Here is a 24,827-nt window from a genome sequence, read left to right as displayed (position 1 = left end):
GGAACCCCGCCCTTAGCAGTGGGGACCGTGCCGGGTCCCAGGGTGAGAGTCCCGGCTCAGGGTGGCCCGAGACAGGGTCATGGGTTTGCCCCCCTGTGTGTTCCAGCTTCTGCCTGGGCACCGTCTTGGCCCTGGGGAGCTCTGCAGGACAGAAAGTGTTTTCACTATGGAAACAGGGAGCTGCTCTTTTTGCCACAAGCTCCCCACGGAAGTGGGCTCTGACACAAAGGGGAGGACGTTACCTTAAGCCACAGGACTCGGGTTCACAGGAGCCATGGCTCTGCATCTTGGCTCACCATCTCCCAGCCCTGATGAGGCACAGCCTTCCCGACCAAGCCTTGGTTTCATGGCCTGTGAAATGGGTTTATGAGCCTACTTTTTACAGCTGTGCTCTGTGCGGGATAGCACATGGAAATCGTTATTACCTGCGTACTGCAGGGCCGTCAAGTCAGGGAAGAGCCCTCCTGAGTTCTCTTCTCTCTTACGAATCTCCTTATTCTTCATCAGAGCAGCAAACATTTCCCAGGCATCTACCATGGGCTCAGCTCTGTGGCATAAAAGGAAATGGAAGGGCCTTTGTGCCCAGTGAGCCAGAAGGAATATTGGATTTGCAAACAAGAGCACGGGAAGTTGGGAACATGGTGGGGGTAGGAGTGTATGCAGAGAAGACTGCCTGGTGGAGGTGGTGTTTAGGGGAGTCTCAGCAGACAAGGGAAGCAGGAGCATCCCATTGGGTACTGGAACATGCCAAGGCAGAAAGAACCGGCACATTTGAAGACTCAGTGGTGGTTTGGTGGAGATGGCAGGTAGGATGTGTAGGGGAGATGGTAGAAGATGGGGCTGGAGGCAGGGGCTGGCCTGGGAATGTGTCCAAAGGCTTGGACTTAATTCAGAGGCTAGCCAGAGCCCCCATGGGCTCTGAGCAAAGGAGCAACATGACAGATCACTGGCATCAATCAGGGGACTTGGGACTCATGTTGTAGTTAAATCCATGTGTGTAAATCCCCATGGAAACGTTGACCTGAGAGCCGAGAAAGCCCTCAGAGAAAGAAGGGTAGCACTTCGGCTTGAATTCCTCCTCCTTTACCCTAGAGTTTCAGCTCTGCGCCCATTGTTTGCAGATGATTTACAAAAGTGCATTTTCTATGCTTGATTGTATTTCTTAAAACTGGCCAAGAAATAACCCCAAGTAAAATTTTTCCACCAGGGTGTGTTCCTAATACATATTTATGGTTACCAAATTGACTTGAGAATGTAGGAAGCGCTTTTGAAATGTTGCAGGAGCGCGTGAGATCTTCGCACTGGATTTCCCCGAAGCCGGGCAAGAGAACGAGAAGGCAGAAAAGATCCTGTGTTTGTTGAGCACCTGCTCCGGGCCGGCCCAGGGCTAGACTCTCTGAATTCAATAACCCTGCAAGAAACAGCCTTCTGGACTCATTAGGGGCAGGGAAACAAGTTCATGCAGGCAGCCACTTCCCTAAGGCCTTGTGCCTGTAAGGGATGGTAGGGGGATTGGAACCCAGGTTTGAGAGTTCACACTCCATCCATTGAACCACTCTGCCCCTAGGGCACACCGGAACAGTGAAGCAGGACATCCCGAGGTGGGCCGGGTGAGCCACTGGAGAGGCTTCTAGATAAAAATTAGACCGAAAATACGAGCTCACTCCCATTTTCCCTCTGAGCACTTCTGCTGGCTGATGGGCTGAGAACACGGCTCTCCTAGAGAGCCTTCTTCCAAAGGGTGATGGCTGGAAGTCCTTGGCTGCATTCTGATTTGGGTGTTTCAGTTGGCTGTGTAGATGCTACACAGATCCGACTGTGGGAACTTGGTGCCTGCAGGGAGAACTGGAGTTGTGGGGGGAGCCGCAGGAACTCCTGGCACACCACCCCACTGGTGAGCTCCCTTCTGCATTTGCAAGGGCCCAGTGGGGGGTTTGGACAGAGTTGCTTCAAGTTCAAGTTCAACTCTAGCAGTTGGGCTGGGGTTGGAAATGTGGTTTGGGGGGGTGGGCCTTAGAGATCATGTAGGAAGGGAAAAAATAAAAGCCCACGTGGGTCCGTTGTAGTAGTTGGATTTTGCTGGTTTTTTCCTTCAAAGGACGAGTCTGCCATCCCAGTACCAAGGGCTTGCTCGTGTGCGAGTGGGGACTGCGGAGGATGGGGGTCACTCCCCTGGGTGCCCCTGGGAATGAACGTCCTCCTCCAGAGGGGCCTTCCAGCCCCAGAGTGACTGTGGGTCCCTCCCCAGGGCCGCCATCTTCGGGTGTCATTGCCATTGTCATTACAGTTCAAATCCCATCATTCCTCAACCTTCGTTTGGTGACTTCCTTAACCGTGGCCAGGGGACGGTGTGCAAAAACACTCCGTCGTGGCAGAAGCCTTTCTCTAACCAAAGCGTAGGCAAATGAGCATTCAGGGAAATCTTATTATTAAGATAGTAAATCTTAAAAATTTTAAATTTAAAAATGCGGGAAAGCGTCACGGTGTCAGAGTGGCTCTGTCGGTTGAGCGTCCGAATCCTGATCGCAGGCTCGTGAGTTTAAACCCTGTGTGGGGCTCCATGCTGCTTAAAAAAAAGAAGAAGAAGAAGGAGAAGGAGAAGAGGAAGAAGGGGGAGGGGGAGGAGAAGGAGAAGAAGAAGAAAATACTGGCAAGTAAAAATTGCCCATAGTCTCCTCAAAGTAAAAAGTATCAACACTGTTCAGTGCCTTTATGTCTGTGGTCCCAGCCTTCTGCCGCGCACATATGTAAACGTACCGTATTTTAAACGTGGTTACAAGCACATTGAACTTTGTATCCTCTTTCTCTTTCATTTGACGTAACATTATGGCAAGCAAGAACTTTTGAAAAGCCTTGTGCTTTGCAAGCGAGCATATGCTTTGCAGACATTTCTGTCAGCCCAGTAACCAACTGTAAGAACTCACGTTCCACCCACAACAGAAATTGTGCCAGTCGGGGACTTCTTTGATCCACCGTGCAGTAAACGTAGCCAAAATAATTGTAAATTTAAACAGACTAAAACCAAAATGCAACCACTTGAAAAAATTTAAAACCCTCTCCTAAATTGCTCTTTGGTCAAGGAAGAAATAAAGAATTTAGTGACAAATACTTAGAAAGCCTTGAAAACCAGAATGCCGCATAACCAAACCTCGGGGAGACAGCCGCGCTATTCTCATGGACTTAAATGCTCTTATTATGAAGAAGGGAGACAGAGAAAAAGAATAAACTGAGCATTAGCCTGAGATCTTAGGGGGGAAAAAAAGCCTAAAAAACAGCCTCTAAGGAAAACAGGGAGAAAAAAAAGAGTAAAGCCAGAAATAAATGAATTAGAAAACAGAAACACAGTAAAATTAGCAAGTATGTCCAAGAGCTGATTCTGTTTTTAAACAAACAATAAAATAGACTAACCTCTGGCAAATCTACTTGAGAAGTAAAAGAAAGAAGAGAAAAAAATAATAGGAACGAGAAAGGAAACCTTGCGATAGAGACATTTTAAGAAATACAAATGTAGGCACAATCGGCTTCAGTTTGAAAATCTCAAGTAAATGAAGGCTCTTCTGAAAATATGTATGTTGTTAATTGAGGGGAAAAAATCCCAAACTTGTGATTGTTATCAAAGCACTGCCCCCTTTACCCAAAGAAGACACCAGTCCCAAGTGTTTTTGCTAGGTAATTATTTCAAATTTGATAATACTGATAACATTAAGCAAGTCCATGGCTTAGCACAAGATTGATGGAATGATCCAGTTCATTCTACAAAGCAAAATAAGCCTGATATTAACCATGGCACAGAGACCATATTAAAGAATGGAAATGTTATGTTGGAAATAGAATTCAATAATGTATTAAACAAGTCATCTACCATAACCCAGTGGGGGCAATTGTCAATATCAGGAAAGCTTTATATAGTAACTACGTCATGCTAATGGGTTAAAGAAGTAAAACCAAATTGATTCCAATATATGCAGGGGAAAATTGATTAAAATCGAACAACCATTTCTACCTAATCAATACACCAAAAAAGGAATGGAAGGGTGCATCTGTAGCGTGATGAAGAGTATCTGTTTCAAACCAATAGCCAATGTTGTAATTAACCATGAAACACTAGAAGCATTCCTGTTGAAACCCATAATAAAGTAAGGAGGCCCGCCATCATATTCACCGTCTAACGTTGCTTTTAGAATCCCCAGTAATACTGAAACAGAAATACATACTAAAGAAAAAGTAAACGTTCAGTATATACAGTTTACTCTATACCAAATCTTGGGCTAGAGGTCCATTTCCAAAGTTTAGAAATTAAAAAGTCATAGGGGCGCCTGAGTAGCTCAGTGGGTTGAAGCCTCTGGCTTCAGCTCAGGTCATGATCCCAGGGTCCTGGGATTAAGACCCGCATCATATCGGGCTCTCTGCTTGGCAACAGGCCTGCTTCCCCCGCTCTCTCTGCCTGCCTCTAAGGCTACTTGTGGTCTCTGTCTGTCAGATAAATAAAATATTTAAAAAGGGGCTCCTGGGTGGCTCAGTGGGTTACAGCCTCTGCCTTCAACTCAGATCATGATCCCAGGGTTCTGGGATCAAGCCCCACATCAGGCTCTCTGCTCAGCGGGGAGCCTGCTTCCCCCCCCCCCCCCCCCGCCCTCTGCCTGCCTCTCTGCCTGCTTGTGATCTCTGTCTGTCAAATAAATTAATAAAATCTTAAAAAAAAAAAAGAAGTCATCATCAAAAAATCCAACAGATTTGACTACACTTAAAGAAAAAATTGTAACTGCTCTGTGAATTCTACAAAACATTTGAGAGCCTAGAGAAAAAGATTTTAAAATTAGATACCCTAAAGTGTTAGTATTTTGATTCTACTAGAATTATAGATATATTTGTTTTTAAAATTAAGTTTTAGGAATGCCTGAGTGGTGCAGTTGGTTTAGCATCCGACTCTTGGTTTTGGCTCACATCCTGGTCCCAGAGTCGTGACATTGAGGCCCTTTTTAGGCTCTGCCCAGAACGGAGTCTGCTTAAGACTCTCTGCCTCTCCTTCTGCCCTCTCCCCCCACCAAATAAATAAATAAGTTTTGTTTTGTTTTGTTTAATCAGGATTGAACCTTTAAGAGACAATGAACAGCCAATAAAATTAGCAAGTAAATACCTACCCACAGAAGTGCTGGATGGTAAGCTCTGTGAGGTCAGAGAACAGGTCGGTTCACTACATCAGGGATATTGTACTGAATATTACTTATTGAACAAATAAATGAATTCAATGCAAGTTTTTAAAGTATTGCATGGTTTTTTACCTTCTAAATTTTTTTTAAGATTTTATTTATTTATTTGACAGAGAACACAAGTAGGCAGAGAGAGGAGGGGAGGCAGGCTCCCCGCTGAACAGGGAGCCTGATGCAGGGCTCAATCCCAGGACCCTGAGATCATGACCTGAGCTGAAGGCAGCGGCTTAACCCACTGAGCCACCCAGGCACCCCTACCTTTTAATTTTAAAGCAGGAGTTTTGACCAAGGTTTTATAATGAAAAATTGCAAATAGAAATGAAAGAACAGTACAGTAATAAATACTCATGCCCTCATGTTTAGATGTTGCCATGATATCTGCTGCCATATTTGTTTCATCTGTACATGTATGTGGTTTTTTTTTTTCCTGAACCATTTTGAATTACTTCGGTTTTGAATTCCAAATTTCCTGGAATTTAGCTATCTGTGTGGAGGATTACATCTTCCAAAGTGTGTCTCTGCAGATTGTCCCAGCCCTTAAGAAGGCATTCAGGAGGGACACCTGGGTGGCTCAGTGGGTTAATAAGCCTTTGCCTTCGGTTCAGGTCATGGTCTCAGGGTCCTGGGATAGAGCCCTGCATTGGGCTCTCTGCTCTGCAGGGAGCCTACTCCCCCTCCCCCGCCTGCTTTTCTGCCTACATATGATCTCTCTCTGTGTCAAAATAAATAAATAAATAAAATCTTTTTTTTAAAAAAGGCGGCATTCCAGTGTCACAGTGACAACCTTCTGGTATTTAAGAGAAATGAAAGTGCATAAAGAAAGTCAGGCCCTGTACTGGTCTCTAGCTTAATCCTCTTTCAGAGCCGTATGAAGGAGGTGTTGTGCCATTTTGGGGGACAGCTGAAGTTCAAAGAGGTTAAGTGACTTATCCAAGTGCACACAGTGGCGTTGTTCAACCCAGACTCATCTGACACCATCGAATCATACATCCGCCTCTTCTCTTTACCTTCTCTCTTTGTGAACACATGCAGGCGTTTTGTGGACCGTATGGACAAACAGGAAGCAATCTGAGTGTCCTTGCGTGCGGTGTGGGCAGGCGGATGGTGGTCTGTGTGTTCGTGTGGATATGCTGTGTTTATGAACATAGACCACTGATTATGAACATATGACGTGGACAATTGCTTGGTCGCCCAGGTGAGGGGAAGTGAGCCCGACACGAGGTTATAGGTGCCACCATCAACACCTCGTGAAAACCAAGAAGAAATACATAAGCAGCTGGGTTAGGGCGAGGAGTGTTAACTTTTTTTTTTTTTTTTTCTCTTCCATCCTTTTCAAACTCTTTGCAGTGGGTAGTTTTATTAATCTTATAATAGAATTTTTTAATCAGAAAGAGAAACTTGGGGGCACCTGGGAGGCTCAGTGGGTTAAAGCCTCTGCCTTCGGCTCAGGTCGTGATCCCGGGGTCCTGGGATCGAGCCCTGCATTGGGATTTCTGCCCAGCAATGAGCCTGCTTCCCCCTTTCTTTCTCTCTGCCTGCCTCTCTGCCTACTTGTGATCTCTGTTAAATAGGTAAATAAAATCTTAAAAAAAAAAAAAAATCATTAAAAAAAAAAAAAGAAAGAGAAACTTGGGGGCACCTGGATGGCTCAGTGGGTTAAGCCTCTGCCTTCGACTCAGGTCATGATCTCAGGGTCCTGGGATCGAGCCCGCATAGAGCCCCGCATCAGGCTCTCTGCTCAGCACGGAGCCTGCTTCCCTCTCCCCTTCTGCCTACCTCTCTGCCTGCTTGTGATCTCTCTTTCTGTCAAATAAATAAAATCTTAAAAAGAGGAAAACTTGTACCCACTTTACAGTTTTGTAAGCTCGCGGCAAGGGAGGGCTCTGCTCTGTTTCTTTACTGTTATTCTTGTATTTTCCGGTGCCCACCACCATGCTTGGCATGTTATGGACATAATAAGCGTGCTGGACGGGTGCCCACTAGGCAAGCTCTCAGGGCCGGGGACGTGTTTGCAGAGAGTTTCCGCCAGCTGGTCTCCCCAGGAGCAGGCCCAGGCCAGGTGTGTGTCAGGGGGCGGCCTGTTTGCAGGGTGGTGAGCTCTCCTTGTCCAACCAGAAGGGGCCCCCACTAAGGCGGAAGGCCCGTTTTGGCCATTCAGCTTCACCAGAGCATTTAATGCTAACATCCATGTGGAATAAACAAACTCCAGCCAGACAGAAGCAGATTCTCTGGCCTTCTCAGACTTTCAAAATTGAGAGTGCCGGTTCTGTGGACAGTTTCCGTTTGTTGAGTGCTCCCCGGAGGGCAGGCTAATAAACACGGTCTCAAAGCCGCCCTCTCTTTTAGTTTTCACAACTACGTAAGCATCAGCAACTACATCAGCTCCACTTTACAGATCAGGAGACTGAGGCCCAGAGGAACGAGGCCTGAATTCCAGGGCAGGTCTTGGTTTTGTCAAGAGCTTAACTTTCAGTGAATCGCAAGCATTTCTGGGCATTAATTTCCTCGTTCGTGAACAACAGCCGCTGACGTTAGTTGAGTGTTTCCTACGTGCCAGGTTCAGCTGAGTGGAGAAGGGGAGGCCGCTCTTCTCAGCAAACAAATGGGATTTATGCCACTAGCGTCTCTATGCCAGGGGTTGACACAGCACTTGCCCTGTGCAGTAAGCCCAGCTTCTCTTGTTGGTTTGGGCTTGTTTTGCTTTCCCCAGGCCAAAGCTTCTGAGGTGCCCCGTGGTGCCCCGTAACTCTGGGTTCTCATATACCCAGGCTATCTTCAGTAGCCGTGTCATTCATTATTCCCTGCTCAGGAGGGAATTGTTAAACTGCAGTTTCCTTGAGAAGCCTGGGTGGCTCTGTCGGTTAAGCATCTGCCTTCGGCTCAGGTCAGGATCCCAGGGTCATGGGATCAAGTCCCGAATCAGGCTCCTTGCTCAGTGGGGAGTCTGCTTGTCTCTCTTCCTCTGCTGCTCCCCTGCGCAAATAAATAAAGTCTTTAAAAAATATATAGAGGGCGCCTGGGTGGCTCAGTTGGTTAAGCGACTGCCTTCGGCTCAGGTCATGATCCTGGAGTCCCAGGATCGAGTCCCACATCGGGCTCCCTGCTTGGCAGGGAGTCTGCTTCTCCCTCTGACCCTCCCCTTCTCATACTCTCTCTCTCTCAAATAAATAAATAAAATCTTTTAAAAAAATAAAACAAAATAAAAAATATATAGAAATGCAGTTGCCTGCGTCCAGCCCCAAGTGCACTGGATCCAGGCAGGACCGAAGAGATCGCACCTTAAAGTAACGTTGGGTGGTTCCTAGCTGCCGGTCTTGCTGCAGACAACACGGGCCAACCCTCAACTGTTACAGTGGCCTTGTCCTTCAGAGATGAAACCTCCAGATGCTTGGGCTAGTATAAACCAGAGTCCATTTCCATCTGGAGGAACCCAGCAGAGTGATGAACGTGGCTAAGGATTGCAAATTTTGTACTCCAACTGAACACTTGTGAATTTCCCATTGACAGAACATTCTCCTCAAACCTTAGCTCTGTGGAGCTCAGCAGGCTATGTGCAGTTGAATGTAAATTCCAAGAACACTTAAGAAACTTAAATTATGTTTTTTTTCCTGTTTTAAGAGAGAGGAGAGGCAAGCAAGATGACCTTCGAAGGGCAAATTTGAGGCTCTCTTACCTAGCAGTGGAGTGTCCGCCTAAGAGGAAAGCTACACATCTACATTTAACTTCTTTTTTTTTTTTTTTTTAAGATTTTATGTATTTATTTGAGAGAGAGAGAGAGAGAGAGCACGAGCAAGAAAAGCAGACTTCTGGATGAGCAGGGAGCCCCACGTGGGGCTCAGGACCCTGAGATCATGACATGAGCTGAAGGCAGACACTTAACGTCTGAGCTACCCAGGTGCCCCTATGTTTAATTTCTTAAATGTATAAGCACTGTCATACCTTCTTGGGCCAGAGCCACACGAAAGGATGGGCCATGGGCCGATGGTGCTGTTCTGCACTGTGTCACCCAGCCCAGAGAAATTGAGAATAAGACTTAGCTATGTACGGGGCGCCACCTGCCAGGACAGCATCCGAGGGTGTGACCAGCAGCTGCACCGTGAGCCCGGCGTGGACCGTGTGGGCATCACGTGCCTCCTGCCACGGTCGGGGTTTGGGGGGGCCAGGAGCCACCCTTAATTCTCATTCTTTACGGGAGCCCCACAGGCTGGTTCGTGCAGACGGGGGTCGGCTGCTACACCAGCTGGCCACTCCGTTGTGAGCCCTTCTGCGTGTCCCCAAAGATTCAGGGAAAACCTGGTCGGGCATCCTGGGGGAGAGATTTGTTGGCCCGGGGTCAGCAAGGGCCAGGTCCCTCGGAGGACTTGCAGGCCGGGCTTGGGAAATGCACACTAAGAGTTAGGACTTTGGCCCCGGGGCCTTCCTTCTCCCTGACTCTTCTCAGAGTTTAGGAAACAGGCAGTGACAGTCCCTCCTGGAAGGGCTTCTGTGCGAGATAAAAATGGGATGACACTGGGGGACTCTGCACTTGGGAAAGGGAGGGTTCTTGGTGCTGCTTTGTCTGTGTTGTTTGAAAGAAGTGGATTGCATTGTGGGTCTCCAGGAAGTCGCCGGCTGCCTTCCCGGTTTCTGAATTCCTGTGTGTGTGTCTGTGTGTGTGTGTATTTTCTGTGCCCCCGGCGGGGGGAAACAGTCATCAGTTTCCTGCTGATTAATCCAGTTCCTGGAGGGCCCTTCCCTGGCAGAGAGGGAGGCCTGGCCTCCTGCCTCACTGCCTCACTCTCCTGGCCCCTTCCATGAGGCCCTTCTGCCCTCCGGTCCCCTACGGCCCAAGACGCCCTTTGCAGGCCTGGTGAGCCCGGCTTGGTTCTGGTGGGGCTTCCCAGCTTGCAGCTGCCTTGGACTTTGCCTACAGGTGTGTTTCCTTTGCCCACCTGGCACCTGTGGGGACTTGGGCTTCTTCCAGTCGCCCCCAGGTTGGGGACAAGAGGTTTTGATCATCTGAACTATAGGCCCTTGGAAATGAGGCTGTTGGGGTCCTCTGCCCCTTCAGAGCAGGAGGCTGATGGCGGGGGCTCCAGAAAGGCACCAGACCCCAGGGTCTCCCTGCTGGTAGGAAGGAAATCTGGAGAGTATGCCTTTGGTTTTCAGAAGGAAAGTTCTGGCAGTGGGGAGAAGCCAGTGTGTTGGGATGTGGGGTCCCTGGCCTGCACCTTGGCCTTTGAGTGAAGGACTGTGGAGAAATGGAGGGCAGCACGGGACGAGGCTGAGCTGTCAGGCCTGTGCTCGCTGTGTGGGACTGGATCCTCCTGGTCAGTTCATTTCGAGACTTAGTGACTGCACGGTGGTCCCGTGAATGGTGCAGGGGCCACACATGAATCCATGGTCTTGTCCCCAAACCCTGTAGCTCTCTGGCTGCTGCGTGCCGGCCATAAGCTGAGCCTCCCTTCTCGGAGCCCTCAGCGCCCATGGACATGGTGTCTCCGCTCTGCGCAGAGGAGCCCAGACGTCCCTGGATGGGGACCCTCAGTGTCCGTGAACTGCGGAAGGCGGGCCTCCAGGATTGGGTGGTGTACAGCCTCAGTTTGGGGCCTGAGGATCGCCCGTGCCTCCTCCATGGAGGGATGGGGTCACGACTGTCTTGTGCCCAATGTGGGGCGGACCCTCGGAGCTTCTGGAATGATGCCACCCCATCAGGCACGCACAGCTCCTCACACTTCATCTGAGGCTGGCCGGCTCTCAGCCAGCCTGGGAAGCCCCATCCTTGCTAATACGGGCTGGCTGAGTCAACATGGCCAGGATGCGTATTTGGTTAGCAAACACGGAGCCGCAGCCGGAGCCGGCCCACTGCCTTCCTGCTCCTGCCTTTCTAGCAAAAATGTCCTCTGCAAAGGTCAGCCGGGACCGGCTACATAATTTGCTGTTGCAAAATGAAAATGAGGGCCCCTGGTTTGAAAATGAGGAAGAATTTCAAGATGGCTAGAGCAGCGCACGGGAGAACCAAGCACAGACCCTCCTGAGCCTGGCACCGTCGTGGTGGCGGGGGGATGCACCCTGAGGTCAGTCCTGCCTGATGGATTTCTGAGGCTTCCGGGGTGGCCACAGTGGGCTTCTTTTCGGAAGAACAGGGACTTGGGCTCCACCCAGCTGTGAGATCTGCGACGCGCTCTCCCCCGCCCTGTTCCTGGGCAGCTCTTCCCAAGGGCTGGAGGGACTCCCACTTCTCCTTTTTCTCCTCCGCCCTGTTTCCCCTTTCCTGGGTTAAACTCCGAAACACCGACCCTCTCTCCCATTCCTCCTCCTCCTTCCTTTCCTCCCCTCTTTCTGGGCCGTCCTCCCCCTCGGCCCCAGCTCTGTTTCCCTCTTCTTACCCCATTGCTTTCATCTGGGGGGAAACCCTTCCCGTGTTTGCTGGGTGACATTTCCCAACCATTCATGCGGTGCTGTTTGATTTTAATGCCCCTTTGAATGAGCAAGAATGCTCCTTGGATTTCCAGAGCCTCTCTCTGAAGTGGCTGAAGCCAGCACCTTCCCCCACCAAGGGACGTCCCTTCAGTGGCCTCTGGCTCCGTCCAGATGGTCTCTGCCCATTGGGAGCCTGGAATGAATTCTCATTGTTAGCATTTGTCACTCACCATGTCCTGCCCACATTCAGCTGTCAGCCCTACTGGCCACAGTGGAAAGAAAGCCTGCTCTATTCTTCCTTGCGATACTGCTCGTGCCCCAGTGATAAACCTGGCCATGGTTCCCAAAGACAGAAGTTTCCAGGCTTCCACGGAGGGCCAGGGGTGGGGGGTGGGGACAGTGGAGGAGTTAACAGATAAGCCCAGTGAACGCTGTCCCGGCCTGCCTGCACCGTGGCCACACTGTAACCAGAAGGACGCTCCGAGCAGCCACTGGGTCACCATGGTCCCTTGCCTAAAACCGTCCTCTGGCTTCCTGATGCCTGAGAATGGCATCCAGATGCTCGTGTGCCTTCAGGGGCCCGTCTGCCCGGAGAGGCGGGCAGCACGGGGTTGCTGAAGGGACCTTTGAGCCCCACCTTTGGGGAGGTAGAGAGGGGAGAGGACCTGAGAGGGGCAGCAGGAAGGAGAGAAGGTCTGTCTCACCTCTGATCTGGTTCCTTAAGGGATGGTACTGCACCCCGGTGCACATTCCAATCACCCACGGGCTTTGGAAATTACCAGAATCTCTGGGGATGGGCCCACTCTGGGTGTTTTCATTTGCTCGCCCGGGGCAGCAAGTCCGAGCATCCCCTGTGAGCACTTGCAGAAGATGGCCTCGGCGAGAACACACTAGCACTTGTCTCTCGTGACGATGGGAGGGCTGCTTTGCTCAATCAACCCTGAGTCTCCGGCCAGAATGAGCTAAGTGAGCGCTAAGTAGGGATGGTTGGAGATCCCTGAGTCACCTGGCAGGGCCCATGTTCAGAAAGGGAAACTCCAGCCTTCGCCAGCACCCGGCTAGCATGGGATAAGGGCTGAGCCGGTGTGTTCCAGCCCAAACGGGTTCCAGCGGGCCCTTCGAGGTCCTGTTAGAGCATCGTGAGCACCATGGTCCCTGCAATCTGGATCCTTTTCTCTGACCTTCAGACGTCAGGTACCCCTATCTGGGCTTCTGTCCTCCAAGAACTCCAGATCCAGGGGACCAATGGGCCCAGGTATAAAGTATTGAAATCTGGGGATGCCTGGGTGGCTCAGTTCATTGGGCAGCTGCCTTCGGCTGGGGTCGGGGTCCCGGGGTCCTGGGATCGGGTCCCACGTCCGGCTCCTGGCTCGGCAGACGGCTTGCTTCTCCCTCCCACTCTTCCTGCTCTCCCCGCTTGGGCTCTCCCTCTCTGTTAAATGAATAAATAAAATCGTAAAAAATTATTAAAAGTATTGAAATCTGGGCACACAGGAGATGGGCTTGAAGGGTAAGAGATGAGCTCCCCCCGGGGCTGGGGGCCGACCCGAGAGCAAGCCATGCCCAGGTGCTGACTCCCCCTCGCACCCCCGCCCCCCGCACCTGGCAGCAGGGCGGGTCCCGCTGTGGCCGAGGCTGGCGGGGAGCAGCCTTGCCTATGGAGTCCCGCGTGCCGTCCAGGGATTCCCCGTGTGTGCCATGCAGACGGAGCGGGGAGTGTGACCCCCGTCCTCATGGAGTCGAGTCTACGTTGGGCAGCTTGGGTAACAAACCAAAGATGGGCCCCAAAAGCACAAAGAACAAGTCACAATTCACCTGCAGGATCTATTTCTTCATCACTTTGTATTTTGAAAATGTCGAGCCTAACCCAAAAGCTAAGAACCTTCATCTAGGGTTCCCCAGTTAACATTTTTGCTACGTTTGCTTTATCTCGCTCTCTTTCAGATGGTTTTGCTGAATCATTTGAAAGTGAGTTCGGGGCAGCGTGATACTTCACCCCTCCATACCTCGGCAGGTGTCTTTAGGACCGAGAACTTTTCCCTCGTAGCTGCAATGCCGTCATCATGCCTAAAGAAATGACCGCTATCCAATAATATAATACATATAATCAGATGATCTTCCCCAGCTGTCCTATGAACGCGTTTTTTAGGTTTTTCTCCTGATCCAAAGAGGCTCACGCGTTGCGTTTGGTTGTTACGTTTCTTTGGTTTCTTTTAGTCTAGAACAGTCCCCCTGCTTTGTGTGCGTGTCCCGGTGCCTTTGAAGAGCCCAGGCAGGCCGGCTATCTTGTAGAATGGATTCTGGCTTTGTCTTTGATTGCGTCCGCGCAAGTTAAGTTTGCGTGGTTTTGAAACTGTGCCCGATAATTGCTTCATTGTGTCCAAAAGAGTCTGAAGGCAGAGGGTACAGTTGAGAGTAACTCCTTTGTCCCCTGCCCTTGTGCGCGTCATGGGATGTCCCATCCAGCCGCCAGAAGAAGAGGCGGCCTTAGTGATAGCACGTTATATTTATGAAATGTTTCAGCCAACTGGGAAGATTATTTCACTTGATCCACCTCAAGCCTGGCCCGATTGGGCAGGGGTTCTCTAGCCGCTGCGTGGATGGGGTTCTGAGAGACTGAGTTCATGCTCAGGTCCCCACGGCGGGCAGAGGTGGCCCGGAGCCCAGCCCTTCTGGCCCACGCCGGGGCTTCCCATGCGCCCTGCACTGAGCTGGCAGCTGGGAGACCGGGTAAGGTACAGGGTCATGTCACCAAACCTCAGCCCTGGGCCCAGCCCCTGCATCCCCAAGTGCTAAACAGAGCCCTGGATGTACTCTTATAGGACCAGACCCGTCTGGACGGTCAGGAGCTCAGTGACTGAACTGATGGATGGAGGCGCTAGAGCTGCCTGTCCCCGCCCTGACCGGTCCCACACTCACCTTCCTACTGGTCCTTCTCATCTGGGACCTGCATCTGCCGATCTGAGAAGCCAGACACACAAGCAAGCTTGTTAGAGCTGAGGTCAGGGGCGCCTGGGTGGCTCAGTCCATGAAGCGTCTGCCTTCGGCTCGGGTCATGATCCCAGGGTCCTGGAATCGAGCCCCGCATCGGGCTCCCTGCTCAGCGGGAAATCTGCTTCTCCCTTTGCCTCTGCCCGCTGCTCCCCCTGCTTGTGTGCTCTCTCTCACTCTCTCTCTGTCTCCATGTCAAATAAATAAAATCTTTAAACAAACAAACAAAACAGAACTGAGTCCAGAGGCTGCAAGGGAGGGGCGTTGTCCGTGGAGGGAAGAGTGAGTGTAACTGCTAAGACCCCTCTCAGAGGCATCCTCAGTCCGATCAATTTCCGGGCTTTCTGAGCTGGCTGGTACCCTCCACTGGGCCCTGGTCTGGGGGGAAGTGAGCTTGCCAGAGAAGGGACTTCTGGACAAGTGAGGTGTTGGTATCACGTGTTTCAAGTTTAAAAGGCCTAGAAAAGACTGTAACGTCCAGCAGAGTGGCTGGTGGGAACAGTCAGTGTGGGCGTGTGTGTGTGTGTGTGTGTGTGCGCGCGCGCGCGCGTGTGCGTGTCCAAGCGTGAGGGAGCTTTGGACGCAGTGGCCTCCAGGCTTGAGCATCGGGGGTGGAGGTGGCGAGCTGGGGCTGGGGTGTGGCCAGGGGTCCCGGGGCTCAGGCTTTCTCTTCTAATTGTGTTACCTTGGGCAGGAGCCCACTGAATCGTGCTCTTCTTTCTCGAAGAAATTTCTGTTCTCATAAATGTATAAGCATGGTGCCCTTTCTGTTTCTCGGCTGAGTACTCCAGAAAGATCCCAGGTCGGCTTACAGTGAGTGCCAAGTCTTTTTTGCTTGTTTGCTCGCTTTTCGTTTTGTGTTTTTTTTTTTTTTAATCAAACTAATCCATATGCATCTTTTTTTAATGTCAGACAATACTAAAGGCCTGATCAGGAGGAAACGGCAGGCCCCGCCCGCCTCGTTGGCCGCTGCAGCCTTCCAGACCCAGAAATGAATTCTCAGTTCCTTTCATTTCCCCTCTGTTATTCACCTCCACATTTTGACACAATATGTTGATCCTACCACTTCTCCATTTAGCAATTTTGGATATTATCTGTCGCCTCCGTACTCTTGTCCTTCCTGCTTAATATTATTCTATCACAATTTGGGACGAAATTCACAATGTTAGTAACACAGGGTTCATCGCGGAGCCTAGTACTGAGCTACTTTTCTTCTTTAAAAAGAGTTCATTATTTTTCTCAGCAGCTTAGTTTTCTGGGTCCATTTCTGATTTTTCCCAATTCACCACAGGATCGAGAAAACATCTATCAGATGTTTCATCCGTAGTTCATTGATCAATTTCTTTTTTTTTTTTTTTCCCCTAGACAATGGGGTATCTTGCTGGTGAAATTCTTTAAAGCTTTCTCAAATGACAATCAAGTTCGTTTTAACGGATTACAATAACTAACTCCATGCCTCCTCCTCTGAAAAGGTTTCCCTGCCTCGCTCTCCCCCAGGCTGCCCTTCCTCGGGGGGGCCCCCATGCCCTCCCCACAAGATTGTAATCACCTGTTTCCTTGCCTTTGCTCCCCCTACACCGTGAGTTGAGTTCTCGAGGGCAAGCCTTGTTCACCCACATTCTCAAAGGAACGCACAAGAGCCTGCTGGCACATAGCAGGCACTCAATAAATATGTGTGGGAATTTGCGTTTATTGGATTGAAAAGCAAGAGTAGTTACATGCTCCCGGTGGTGTGGAGAAATGCCCTACCCTGCGCCCCTTTGCATTTTCCATGTGCCTCATCTCTCGGCGTCCTTGTTAAGTTTGGAGGCCTTTCTGGGCCCGTTCCAACTTAACAGCCCTTCCCAGATGAAGCTAGCAAAGGCAGGGCTTCCTTTCCCAGCACGATGGCGCACCCCACCCCCACCCCCCACTAGATTGGCCTCAAGCGTGTCGGGGAGCCTCCTATTGGTCCTTGTCACTTTCAAATCCCAGCCCACGCCACTGAGCTCGGCACAGACTGATTGCTCAATAGAGGAGCGAGGGGGAGACTCGCTCAATCAATCAATCAATAAACCAATCAGTCTTCCTGCACCCGGCCTCTCTGTTCCCAGGCATTTCTCATTATCCGGCGTCTGGGTGATCAGAAGGAAAAAGGAACCTCTGCATAAAGGTGACCCCATTTCGGGTTTTGTCATGACTCACTGAGTATTGAAAGACAAGGAGGGTGAGACCAGGAAAGACAAAGACAGGGGGACTGGGGACATTCACCCATGATCTCAGAGGGACGTCTTGGGAGCCACTCCGGTCACTGGACGGAGGGCTGTGTGCGGGTAGGCAGGGGCCTATGTGCTGTGTTACCCAGAGCCTAGCACTGGGCTGAGCACACGGGAGATACTGGGTCCTGACCGACATCTGACTGCAGGGAGGAATGAGGGACGTGGGGTCCTTGGTGCACCCACATATCCCACAGTCTTTGGATCCTGGCTAACTCAGGAAAGTGCTGATGCCACAGAGGCCCCTCCCCTGTAAGCACAGTGATCCCACACCACATCTCACCCTTGTAGCCCGAGTCCCTGCAGAGGACACCCCCCCCCCCCCCCCGCCATTCCCAGAGCCACTGGAGTGTCATTCACTCCACAAGTACCATGTGCCTCCCGCTAGGCTTGCCCGCCCAGCTCAGCCTCCCCGCTCAGACCCTCCTCCTGGGCCCTCCCTCCTGGGCCCTCAGCTCTCAGCCGGAGCAGGACAACCACAAGGGCCAAGCCGCCCACGGGGACGGCGTCGCACCCTGAGGCCCTCCCCGCCTTGGCTCACCCAGGACCCTGAAATCAAGCAGCAGGCCGAGGACCTGCGCCCCCGCTCCCCGAGAGGGAGCCCCGCGCTTGCGGGTGTAGTGAGTTTCGTGGGGGGGGCGGCGGGGGGGGTACGCCTTTCAAGCCGCCCTTTGATGCTTCTCCGATGGAACTGAATTTATTTTGGGTATTTTTAGGAATTAACTCGCAGTTCTCCGCCTCTCCCTGCCTCCCTTTCTCCCCCAGAAAGGGGAGAAGGAAAAAATGAAGGGAAGGGTCTGCATTGTCACCGTGATTGGCACGAGGGTGAATGAGGGGGTCACCGCCTCGGCTGCTCCTTTTCAAGCGCCCCCCCCCCCCCGCCCCGTATTCACACAGCACACTCTTCCTTTCAAAGCTCCGTCTTTCCCTCCCGCTTTGTGTCTCTGCTGTCCTTCCCTCCACGCTCTGCCTTTCATGCCCAGCCCTGCCCGGCTCCCTCGGGGACCACACTCCTCCCGCTCCCCTTCCCCCCTTCTTCCTCTTCTAGTCAGTTCTTTCTGCCTCTTTCTTTCTTCTTTTTTCTTTTTCTTTTTGAATAGTGCTTCTGTTTTCAAGGGATGCAACGAACAGAGAAGTCGGTTTATTTGAGCGGGGGAGAATGTGAATGTGTTCCTTTTCCTCCGTTGCTCTAAATGTGTAAAAAGGAAAAAAGAAAAAAAAGAAAAAAAAAAAAAAAAAGCCCGCCGTGTGGGACATGGTTTCCTCTAGGCTCCCACTTTGAGAGGGGAAGGGGGTTTGGAAAGGGGCTTCGCCAGACCAGAGGGAGCTGCACACAGGCCGACCATTCTTGCCGGGAAGGGCCAGTCCTGCCGCCTGCAGGAGTCAGAGGTGGCCCTGGGGACCAGCTCCATCTCTGCCTGGCCCTAGGGGGGACTTTGATGTGAGGGTCAAGGTCCCACGTGATGCAGACCCCCCCCACCCACCCAAAACACCCTCCTCTGTGAGAACTTGGCTTTCCTTTAAGGGATCCGGTACGTGGGCTGAGCACGAGAAGGCCGGGTCCGCACGCACTGCCTGGGTTGTGTGGCATGCGACCCCCATCCCCTGGGGGCAGCAGGTCCCGCATCACCTGGCCCTGGAGTCCCACAGAGGGGACTGAAAACCTGGAACAGCCCAGAGGAGGATGCTGAGAGGGGCCAACGGCTGCTGGGAGGCGAGCCCTCTATGGAGTTCAGAGGGATGGTTGGCAGAGGTTTGATGCCTAGGAAGTGCGGGGTGAGGACCAGAGGCTTCCATCTAGTGACATCAGCACAGAGGGGAGAGTCTGAGGAAGCCCCGGTAAGACAGGACAGCAGAGCCCACCGGGAGGAAGGAACAGAGATGGAGGGAAGCCGTGAGCGGCCTGGAGAACATGGCAGGGCTGCCTCCAGATCAGGGGGGAGGCCCAGATCAAAGCCTCATCCAAGCACTCGCCTTGGATGACCGGTAGAGGGGACAGAGAACAGGGGTGCAAGCGGCGGTGGAGGACATGGGGCCTGACCCCCTGCTCAGGGAGTAGCAAGAAGGCAAGAAATCAGGCACCTCCAGAGGCTGCAGCCGGGGTGTGGTGAAGGCCTTGAGCCTGAGGCCCGAGAGGGACGGCCTGTGAGTGGGTTACCTGAGGAGTGTGGGGGAGGCAGGCCTGCGGGAGAGAGCGGCCAGGGCTGGGGGTCCATTTCTTGCCCATGGAGGGCTGGCTTCAGGCTGCCGGTCTGGGAGACCCTCTGCCCCTCCTCAGAGCCCAGGAGGAATGTCTAGGTCAGGACCCAGGTGATGTGGAATGAGCATGCTGGCACAAGCCCCAAGGCCCAAGGGGAGGCCCAGGGCAAGCTCTGTGTCTCCCTCCTCTGCCACACCCAGGCCCGCTGGCCCAGGGCAGGGGCTTCGTAAATATTTGCTGAGGTGTGAATGGGTGTGGGATGGTTCTAGCACAGCACAAATCTGAGTGCAAGGTAGGATGGAAAGCCCCATACCCCTACGCCTTGAGGGCACCAGGTGTTGAGGGAAAGGGGCTGCCTCCTCCTCAAAGGAGACTGGGACAAGGTTCCAGCCATGTCTGTGGAGGAAGGTAGAAGGACAGGTCAGCACCAGACATGGAGGGTGGCCCGGGCAGGAACAGCTAGTGACCAAGCCAGACAGCAGGACAGGTAAGGACAGAGAGGGGCTCACCTGTGGCCACCGGGGTCCAGGTGGAGGAAGAGCATCGGGGAGGTAGATCTGAACCACCACCCCTCCCCCAACACCCCAAAAGGTGACGAAGTGGACTATGGGTTAAGGTAGCAGGGAATGGGGTTACCCGGCGAAGTCTGGGATCTGGACCTCAGGGAAGGATGGAGCAGCCTGGGAAGCTGGTGTCGTCCCTGCTGGAGAGATCGGAGACAGGCGCCCGGCCAGAAGGCCACCACTGCTCTTCCTGGCCCCACCTGCCTCTCAGGACACCTGCTGGCAAAACTGGAGGTTGCAAGTGTTAGGGGTGTGGGTGGCCGGCAGGTTTTTCCGGTTTGGGCCGGAACATCTCCTCACTCTGGGAAGGTGCCCACAGCCACCCCGGCCTGGAGATGAACAGGGAGCAGCTCCCAGCAGAGGAATGAGGGTCTGCGTCTGTGGAAAGGTTTTTGAGAGGCAGGCGTGTTTCCTGGGCCCTGGCCACCAGGGCTGCAGAGGAGCCGGGGGTCAGCCCCCCTTTGAGGACTGGCATCAAGGGATGCTACGGCCCCAGCAGGGTGCCGAGTGCTAATAATAGCAGCCGGCAGTGGTGCCAGGTTCTTCTGTGGGCTCTTTTCCATTTTTCAGCGTGTGAGGCTGGGACTGTCCATGCCACCGCACTTTGGGAGAGAGAAATAGTCACACCTCTGGGCGTGAACAGGGGCAGGACTGAACTTAGGCCTTCGGAAACCAGTTTGGGCTCTAAACCAGCGCTTCTACTTTTAAAGCCACTCTTCTCTGTAATCCTTACAGACCAACACCTTACCAACCCTGCCCGGATGTCCTAGCAATTTCACGTTCCCCTAGAAGTTTCTAAATGCCATCTGCCTGGGGCACCTGGGTGGCCCAGGAGGTTAAGTGTCCCAGTCTTCATTTCGGCTCAGGTCATGATCTCGGGGTGGTGAGATCAAGCCCTGCTGTTCTGAATCTTTCCGTGTCTCAGTTTCCTTATGTGTAGGACAGGGGTGATGGGACCAGTACCAACCACACAGACAGTGGTCAGTACTAGGTCAGGTGGTGCCCTTCGAGCTGGCACGGGCCGGCACTGTAGCTCCCAGGACAGCCGGAACCCTCATCCCTGGTGTGTAGAGCAGGGATGGGCCCTGCCCACACCCGGGGCTGCCCGGAGGGAGGCCAGATTGGCCCCCAGCAGAGATGATCCCGGGCAGGGTGCCCTGGAGGGCTGTGCACGCCCCAGCGGCGGGTTCCCTCCCCAGGGCGGCCTGGCTCTCCCGAGTCCCGGAAGAGCCTGTGTTCATCCTGCACTTGGCACCCAGCTTGGGGGGTGTTTGGAGGAGGGGCTCTGCCCAGCCTCCCGGAGGCAGGCCTGTGCTGCGGTGCAGGGAAGAGAGTGACCCTTGTCCCCTGACCCGTGTGTGTGTCCCTGAGAGTGGTTTTCTCATAAGAAGCTTGGTGGGCATTTTCCTTCCAGGGAATCCGGGTTCGGGTGGGGGGGGGGTCTCATTCTCAGCGTCTTCCCTTCACCTTGTGACCATCAGGATTGTTTGCTGACGGTGGGGCATCCCAGCTCTGAGAGACTGAGCAGGTGCCCAGGGGTCCCAGAAATCAACTATTTGCGGGAGGAGAGTTGGGCTTTGGGATTTGTTTAGGAATTTGGTCTTTGGGGCTGCCTTGATGGGTTGTTATATTTCTTTTTTTTTTAAGATTTCTATTTATTTATTTGATAGAGATCACAGGTAGGCAGGGATGCTGAGCAGAGAGCCCGGAGCAGGGCTCGATCCCAGGACCTTGGGACCATGACCTGAGCCGAAGGCAGAGCTTTAACTCACTGAGCCACCCAAGCGCCCCGGGTTGTAATGTTTCTGAAAAGACGATGTCTGGCACCTGTGAAGAGGGCTTCCACGTCTGGTGGGGAGAGGCCTTCCTGACTCTTCGAGGGCTCCGCTCTGGGCCCTGGGCCCGAGGGACCCTCACGGCCCACAAGCCCTGGGGTCGGGAATGCCAAGTCCCCAGACAAGCCAGGAGCTCCTTTGTGAGCTGAGAACGAAACTGGAACCTTGCATAAGGTCAGGTTCATTCCCAGCCTCTCTGTCCATGTCCCTGATTTGGCTGCTTTCTCTCCTTCACAATAGGAGATGCTTTTCCCACGTGGTCATGCTCATTCATGGGAGTGGTGAGAGCGTATTTTTCGTAGTATAAAAGACATGCCAGATATTCTAGGTGACACACATCGTGGGTGCACAAATATTGTAGTGGTGAAGCCAAAAAAAAAAAAAACGCCATTTACCAAACGCCAGCCCGCATGCTGGGTACTTTCACCCCATGATCCTGTTTAGTCTTCTCTACCCTTCTGTAGGGCGGGCAGCTTATCCCCATTTTACAGTTGAGCAAACTGAGGCTCTGCGAGGTGAAGCGAATCACCTAAGGCCATTCAACCAGGCAGGCAGTGGCCCGGCTGACTCCACATCCCGCGGGATGGTGGGGAGGAAGCCTTCAAGCGGGACCACAGTCACCCCTGCTGAAGGCCAGATAGCTATTCATGTTATGATTGTCACCTCCACTGAAGTCGTTTTGGCCCTTGGGTCCCGGAACCACATGCATTTGAAGTTTTGTTTTCTGATTGTCACCTCCACTAAAGTCGTTTTGGCCCTTGGGTCCCGGGACCACATGCATTTGAAGTTTTGTGCCTGGGGATCCACGACCCAGAGCTCATGGCTCTGCAGCTGAGGCCTCTGGAGCCCCTGAGTATCATCCTTTGTGATCTAGACTGAATAGGGAACCAGATAGCGCTCTGGGCTGAGTGGGCCACTTGAGCAGCACTTCTCTGGGTCTGCGGATCCACCTCCCTGCTGGGGACCTGCCCTCCAGGGCCCCTCCTGGCTCTCCCTCCCAGGACCCCCTACCTTCCCGGACTCCCCTCACCTCTCCTCCAGCCTGCAGATGAGGCCTGCCGTGGCCCACCGAGCTCACGCCCAGGACTGGGCAGACTCAGCAGCCACCACCCGCACTGGGATGCCCAGCCCACCCACCCTGCCCGCCTCTCGCACAGTCGCAGGTGGCTTCCCTCCGCCCCCACGTGCATTCCTCCCCGGCCAGCCTGCGGGGTCCGCGAGTGTGCATGTGCACGCCAGCTCCCGCCCCTTGCGTGGGTCCCGTCCCTCGCTGCATGAAGGTGACTAAGAATGGATGGATTTGCACGAGGCTCCCGCTCGCCGCTGATTCCGGCCCGGGTGGCCGGCGTGCGTGTCTGACGTCTGCCTGTGTACGCTGTCAGCCGAAATGTTGGGCCAGCTGTCCCTCCCCACCCCCCGGGAGCTACATGGAGGCTTTCCGTGAATGAGAGGCATTTTCTACTCCTCTCCTGGCATAAATCCGTTCTCGAGTTGGGTGTGTGGGTGTGCAAAATAAATGTTGATTACGGCCTGGGCATCGGGAGACAGCCTTGCTGGGGGCTGACTCACACCGGCAGTGGTGGAGGGGAAGAAGGGGAGGGCTCTGGGCCCGGGCCGCCCTCCTCCAGCCTCATCCCCCAGCACCCTCTCCGCCCGCGGCTCTTCTGTTCTCCTTACTGTCCCTTGTCCACCCTCTGCCTCCAGCCGGACAGACCCTCTTCCGTCCTGCATCTCTGGGGATGGGGGGCTTCCTAGCCAGCCTCCCCCATCTCGAGGCTTCCCTGCCCCTCTGCCCGACGTCCGTATACAGAGCCGCAGGGATCATACTCGCTGGGTTTAGTGGGCTCCAGGAAACCTCCTGACAGCTCTGGAAAAGGGGAACCTTGGTCCCCTGTTGCAGAAGAGACAGGCTCACACCAACGGCCGACTCTGCAGCCCGAGCCTCCGTGGCCTCCCGAAGTGCCACATGACAAGGAAGAATGTTCTTGACCCCCCCCCCCCAGGCTGAAATGGTGGGGGGTAACGTTACTTTGTCCTTTTGTGGCACCCCCACAATTGCAGGCTCATTTCCAGTCTGCTCTTCTGCTCCGTGGTTCTTAGTCTTGGCCTTCTAACCAAACTGTGAGGCCCCTGAGAGTGGGGAATCTTGGGGTCCCACCAACAGCCCGCACCAGCCTGGCCCAGCAGAGTGGATGGTGATGGGAAGAAGACAAACGTGAGCTCCTAGAAACCTAGTCCTTACTACGCTCCAGCATTGTTACCAGATTCGAGCTCCCTGATCTCCTCGCCCTTAAAAGTACTGGCCAAGAAGGAAACTTAAACTCCGCCTTTTTCTGGTGATCTGGTGGCTTCAGGGCAGGTCACTGGACTCCGCTGTGAAGTGGGTCCTGTTGTGAGGCTCCCATGCCTCCCAGACACGATCTCATCAGCTACAAGCCTGACCTGAAGGAGGAGCTTTAAGGCAGGGCCTTGCCATATCCCTCCTCCCATTTTACAGATGGGAAAACCAAGTCCCAGGGAGGTTGAGGAAATTGCTCAAGGTCACACAGCTCATAAGTGGCAGAGACCGGGGGCAGGCCGAGCCTGCCAGCCTGAAGGCCAGGTTCCCTCCTTCACTCGGTTCATCTGCAGAGCCAGGGGCTGTCCATCCCTACTCACCCATCCCTTTTTGCTGCTTCCTGTCTCTTCCTCCCCGACCTTGCTCCCGACCTTGCTTCCTGAGGCGCTAAACCTGCCTCTTGGGGGAGAAGCAGAGCTGTTGTGTCATTCGTGCCTCTGTGGGCTCAGCAGGCCTCAGCCCGGGACGTGCTGTCTCCTGTGGCCAGGCCTTGCCAGCTGCACCCAACAGGGCGGGCCAGAAGCCCTTCCAGCAGAGCCTTTGAGTCCCGGGACTTAGGGAACGAATACCAGGCCCGAGACCCTGGCCCAGCAACGGGTCACAGCGTCCACAGAGGCTCACAGGCCTGTGGGGCACCCGAAGATCCACAGGCTCTTTCTTCCCCAGGTGACTTTGGTCTTGGAGGAGAGTAATACCATTTTCCACCGAGCTATCTATCCTCTCTGTCACTTTGAGACGCTGGGGCCACGGCGATAATCGGCTTCCTTGTCTTTCCGTGGTAAATCTCTTTGTTTCTCTTGTCATTTCTGATCACTCTAGATTGAACACAGAAATGCAGCAGGCAGGGTTGGAGGGATGCGGTTGGCTGGGCCGGAGCGGGGTGGGGGGGTGGCTGGCCCTCCCCTCCTGGGGACTCAGGCAGAAGGGACCTAACTGGGGAAGAACATGGTTGTAACCAGTGCAAAGCCCACCTTCACCTCTTACTGACGGCGTGATGTGGACAAGTGACCGCTTTTCCAAGCCTCGGTCTGCC

The 24,827-nt window shown here is 53.3% G+C and overlaps 1 protein-coding gene across 2 annotated transcripts in view; it reads left to right on the top strand.

The window, feature by feature from the left end:
• Positions 1-24,827, top strand: part of ZNF710 (zinc finger protein 710) — a 67,737-nt gene that overhangs the window by 20,048 nt on the left and 22,862 nt on the right. The window lies entirely within an intron of this gene.

Source organism: Mustela lutreola, chromosome 7, assembly GCF_030435805.1.
Source record: "Mustela lutreola isolate mMusLut2 chromosome 7, mMusLut2.pri, whole genome shotgun sequence".
Classification (NCBI taxonomy): domain Eukaryota; kingdom Metazoa; phylum Chordata; class Mammalia; order Carnivora; family Mustelidae; genus Mustela; species Mustela lutreola.
The sequence above is the reverse complement of the archived record's forward strand: the minus strand, read 5'-3'. Positions and strand labels throughout refer to the sequence as shown.